Raw genomic sequence first — 6,000 nt, forward strand, 5'->3', positions numbered from 1 at the left:
AAGCAAGATGAAAATGGCCTTGTGGTGAGGGATAAGGCATGACTTGTAGCTCATGGCTACACACAGATGTGAAAAGTGCATTCCTCAATGGTAAGCTTGAGGAAGAAGTATATGTTGCTCAACCCTCGGGTTTTGAAGATCCAAAGCATCCTGACAAAGTCTTTAGACTCAATAAGGCCCTGTATGGCCTCAAGCAGGCCCATCGAGCGTGGTATGATACTTTGAAGGAATTCCTCATGAAGAGGGGCTTCAAACCCGGTTCACTCGACCCAACTCTTTTCACTAAATCTTATGATGGTGAATTGTTTGTGTGCCAAATTTATGTTGATGATATCTTTTTGGCTGTACTGACCAACGTTACTGTGATGAATTTGCCTACATGATGAGTGAAGAATATCAAATGTCTATGATAGGAGAACTGAAATTCTTTTTAGCTCTTAAAATTCGTCAACATCGCAATGGCATATTCATATCTCAGGAGAAATACCTCAAAGATGTATTGAGGAAATTAGGCATGCAAGATTGCAAAGGGGTCAAAATTCCAATGCCCACAAATGGCCATCTATGCACTGATGAAAATGGTAAAGACTTCGATCAAAAGGTATACCGCTCCATGATTGGCTCCTTATTGTACCTATGTGCATCTAAGCCGGATATTATGCTTAGTGTTTGCATGTGTGCCCGATTTCAAGCTACACCGAAGGAATCACACCATAAGGTTGTGAAGCATATTCTTTGATATCTAGCTCACACACCAACACTTGGATTACGGTATCCCAAGGGCTCTTCGTTTGATCTCATTGGATATTCAAACTCTGACTATGCTGGTGATCGTGTGGACCGCAAGTCAACATCTGGCACATGCCATTTCCTCAGACGATCTTTGGTCTGTTGGTCCTCGAAGAAACAGAATTGCGTATCACTCTCCACTGCAGAAGCTGAGTACATTGCTGCTGGAGCGTGCTGTGCTCAATTACTATGGATGAAGCAAACACTCAAGGAGTATGCCATCAATTTGAAGAATGTGCCTCTCTATTGTGACAATGAGAGCGCTATCAAGATTGCTCATAACCCAGTTCAGCACTCGAAGATAAAGCACATCCAGATTCGTCATCATTTTCTTCGTGATCATGTGTTGAAGGGCGACATCTCCATCAACCACGCAAGCATTTAAGACCAGCTAGCCGATATCTTCACTAAGCCCTTGGATGAGAAGAGATTTAGCAAGTTGCGGTGTGGGCTAAATATCCTAGAATCTTCGAATGTTCTCTGAAATGGACACACATCCTAACACTTATGCTAACTTGATGACTTAGATGTGCAACACACAAAGTAACATTTTTCTTCAATCAATGAAGACTAACCCTCTAAGTGTAAAGAAATTAATGAAGAAATTGATTCTCAGAGCCCTACGACAATTGTATGCGGTGTCTAAAATCAGCTTTCTTATACGGTGTGTTACGCCACCAACCAAAGTTGAAAATCTTCAATTTGAGTTTTTCTTCATTTTTGAAATTCCTCAGTTTTTCAAATTCTTCAACTTTGCATTGTCTTCACTCCTCCCGGTGTTGTTCTTCATTTGAATATATATATGAGTTTATGTCCTCTACAGCATTCACTTATTGCTAATTCTTCAAGTTGATTTCTTCTGCTAAGTGAATGTGATCGGACCCTTCCCCCTCTATGCTAAACTCAACCCAGTCTGTTCACAAATTCTTCATGTGCATTCTATTTGAAACTCGTTCAAAATCTTCACCGTGTCCTTGACAGCTAAAGAAATTGCAAATGAAACTTTTAACTTATCTTATCTAAATTTTCGGCTTTGCCGCTCAAACCGTTCCGCATCCCACGACAATACTTATCTATTCGCTACACGATCGCCAACTCTCAGTATGTGGGTGACACATGTCAAGCGAATGACAAGGGCCAGGGGCACATTCGTCCGATTTCCTCGGGCGTACAGTTTTTCACTCCCACTAGAAATACCCCCGTCTCTTCCTCACTTCGTTTTTACTCCGCTCGTTCTCTCTCTCGCTCGAGCTTCTCAAACCCTAGCGCCGCCGCTACTTCATCATCGCTGGTGAGGAAGAGCTTCACTGCCTCAACCTCGTCGCCGTCGTACTCGCGCCGGTTGTGGATTTCTTAACTCCGCCACCGCCGTAGCTGTCTTCCTCTGCCGAGTTAGGGCGTGGAAGATCTGAACTGACGAACTTCACTTCTACTCTTCCCAGTTTGTCGTGTTCTTCATCAAGGGTAATTAAAAGATACTTCCACTGCCCTCTTTGATTCAAATGTTTTCTTGAAAATCTTCAAAGGTGTTTATTCTTCAAATCTTCACACACTGAACACCTCACATGTCATCTGCTCTTGATTCGTTTCTCTAAGCAATGATTTTATTCAAGATTCCTCAATTGTGTGGATTTTCAATCTATACAATTCTGGAACCTAAGACAAAGAACGCTTAGTGAAATTCTTCAAGACTCATCTGGTCAAATTCCTCAAACTTATTCTTTTTGAAAAACCTTCTGAGAACGCATATGACCTCTCCAAATTCCTCGCCACTATACTCTGTTCACATGTACCCATGTCCGCTGCTGAATCACTAGGTTCTCATCAACTTAACTCATTTGTAGCATTCCTCGAAGAAAAGTTGCACACCTCTTCAGAAACTTCAGTTGTTCATATTCCCCAGGTGAAGAAAATGGCTGATGGTAAGAAGCCACAGAAGGGTGGAAAGAGGCCTGAGGTCAACATAACATTTGAGATCCCTGATGAAATTTATGCTGGATACTGCACACTCCCTGAGGAAGATAAAAATTAGTGCAAGGTGCACATTCAAAAGATTGAGAGGAGATGTGCACGGGAATGGAGGGACTACAGATATGTCACTCCCAAGTATATGAAGAAATTCACACTCAATCCTCCATGCCCAAGATCACCATTGGCACCTGACCAATTGGCAGATCCCACCAGCCTCAAGCGCGGTGAGGATTATCCTGATGAATGGGCAAAGCGCCAGGCCAAACTGGCCAAACAAGCAAAGGATGCAGTGAGGAAATTTAATGAAGACTCTGCTGCTACTACTACCGCTGCTGAGGCCTTTGCTAGTAAGCCGAAGAAGGCCATGGCTAAGAAGCCTGCTCACAAACCAAGTGCTTCACCCTTAATGCCCTCACGACCAAGTTCCTCAGCAATGCCCTCACGGTCAGATTCTTCAAAGCCCTCACGGCCAATTCCTCAATCTGCTCCTCCTTCAAAGTCCTCAGCTCCTCCGACAAAGTCTTCAGCTGCCCCGACTAAATCCTCTACACATGTGCATCTCGCCATGTGCCAAAGGACTACAGGCATCTCAATTGCCTCAGGAGCTTCTGCGAGTTCCTCAGCTGCACCAAATTCCTCAACTGGCCCCTCTCTGCTGAAGAAAAAGGCCACTGCTGGACGAGGCTCCCGACCAAGTCCTCATAAGAAGCAGGTCGCCTTTCAAGTGCCTTCTGATGATGAGGCCGATGATGAAGAACTTGCCAAAATCATCAGATACAGGCAGGCTAGGGCCGCTAGAGCCAAAGGCAGCAATGTGCCACTGTTGTTGGATCCAAAGTTGATCCTAGACTTCATTGATCTATGGCACAAGGACCCAAACACGCGTTTGCCGGAGATGAACCTCACTCCTGGTCAAAGTCATGTTTTGACTGCCTTCATTGAAGAAGAAAAGTGGAAATTTGAAGAAGGAAGAAGACTGTAAAAAGCGCAGTACAAGAAGCAATGCTACCTAAAGGACAATGTCCTCACTCTTACCCCTGATCAACTCATTGCCTTGCAAGCTAAGATCAAGCAACTGAGTGATGAATTCAATCGCTACTATGCTGATTGGAAGGGCGCCAAGGTCCGGTTCGTCAAGCTGACAAAGACATTCACTTCAAGTGCTGCTGCTCCTGTGCACATTGAAGTCACTCCAGCTGAAGCATCTGCTCAGCCTACTGAAAAACATGCTAGCACTGCTGATGACAATCAGGCTGCTGTAGAAAATGAAAGTACTAGGGCTGATGACTGCATTCCAGCCACTGAAGAAATTGCCAGGGCATCCACTAGTGGTGCGCCTGAAGAAAGTGAAGAAGTCAGGGCAACTGCATCAGTTGCGCCTGAAGAAACTGAACCAAATTCCTCTGCTCCTCCTGCGCCTACACCAACTCCGATACTTCCATCTGCATCAGATGCGAAGAAGACCAAGGCTACAGAGCGTGCAGCTGTGAAGAAAAGGAAGGCATCAGCTTCATCAGATTCTTCAGCTCCGAAGAAGATGAAGCCTTTGACAAGCTCAATTAACAATCCATTTGATGCCGTTCCTGTCTCATTCATGCCATCAAAGGACCTTGTTCCTTTTGGTGAAGATTATGTGATTCCAAGCGAATCTGATGAAGAGAATCCTTCTGCTGCTTCGTCAGAGCAGTTGGATGAAGAAATTGAAGTGGATACAATCCCTTCAACATCAGCTGTCTCCTCGCCTATGACTCAGTTCACTGCTGAAGAGGCCGGTGTTGTAGAAATGGAATATGAGGATGTGGACATTGGCTGTACCACACCTGTGCTGAATGATGACTTTTGGGAAAGTCAGCACCCCAACTCTCCGATGTTCACTCCACTTCAAGAAATTCCCCAGTCCCCTGTTGCTACTGAAGTACAAACGGGATCTGAAGAACCTCATGCAACCCCATTTGTCCATGAACAAATTTCAATCACTAGTGCTGAAGAAAATGTAAATGAAGAATTGAAGACCCACGCTGCAGCTGAAGAATAGCCTAAAATTCCTCAGTCTGTGGATCCTGAGATTGTGATTCCTGAGGTGGTGATGCAATTGACTGACACTCCTCAGCCCAAGCCAAAGGATCCCTTCTCAAAGAAGCAGAAATTCAAGGCTAATGACTTCTTGGGCGAGCATGTTTTCTTCACTGAATTCAACCCTTATGACAATGCTCGTCTTAGAAGGAAGCGCTTCTGGACTGCCAGCCAGGCCAATTTCTATTCTTCACTGCTTTTCAACAAGGACAAAGTCTTCGACCATGAGCATATTCCTCACGTGGACATGGAATCAATGCCTTGCTTCTCTCAAGTCCTCAATATGCTTCATGATGCAGGACTGCTCAACTTTTGCTCTGACATCGTTGATTGGAATGAAGAGCTTATTCTTCAGTTCTACGCAACGCTGCACATCACAGGTGATGATGATGATATCAACACTTGGGTGTTGGACTAGATGACCGAAAACACTCATTACAAGGCACCGGCCTCTGAATTACTTCATGCCCTGCCAATCAGTCCTCCACCTCAAGGTGCTCGTTGTCTGTACCAAGACCCTGAACTCACTGCTCATTACATGCAAGTGCTCATGAAGCCTCTGAAGCCTGGTCAAGCCCCAAGGACCAAATTCCTCGTGAAGGAATTGCTGTATGTGCCAAGAACCGTCTACCGCATTCTGACAAAGACTATGAGTCCTATCAAAGGCCATGATTCATCTGATGAGGAAATTGTTCGCATCATGAAGAATATGCTATTCAACATCATGCATGGCATCCCTGTCAATTATCATGATTTCTTCATGAGGACTCTGGCAAATGTTGCACTTTCTCCGTTTGAGCTGAAGCCTTATGCTCCTTGGATCATGAGATTCCTCAGAACAAGGTCTTCACTCAACTACAAAGCTGATTTTCAGAATCACCTCAGCTACTTGCCACCGATTCAAGTCCTCAAGCGGACATATTCCTTAGCTGATGAGAAGGGCAAGGCACCAACTGTTATCGATGAAGGCATTCGTTCATTGATGGTCAGTTCCGCAAAGCTGCATCTTATTCCACCAATGATGACTCTGCCACTCATGATTCTGCTACAAATGCATCCAAGCCAAATCCTCAAGCCACTGCTCCTCGTGTGATGACTGACCGAGAGCTGCTTCTTAGTCTTCACCAGCAGGTGGATCGAAACCACAAATGGGGTTAAGCGTCAGTT

The sequence above is a fragment of the Triticum aestivum genome, chromosome 4A, assembly GCF_018294505.1.
Source record: "Triticum aestivum cultivar Chinese Spring chromosome 4A, IWGSC CS RefSeq v2.1, whole genome shotgun sequence".
NCBI classification, from domain to species: Eukaryota; Viridiplantae; Streptophyta; class Magnoliopsida; order Poales; family Poaceae; genus Triticum; species Triticum aestivum.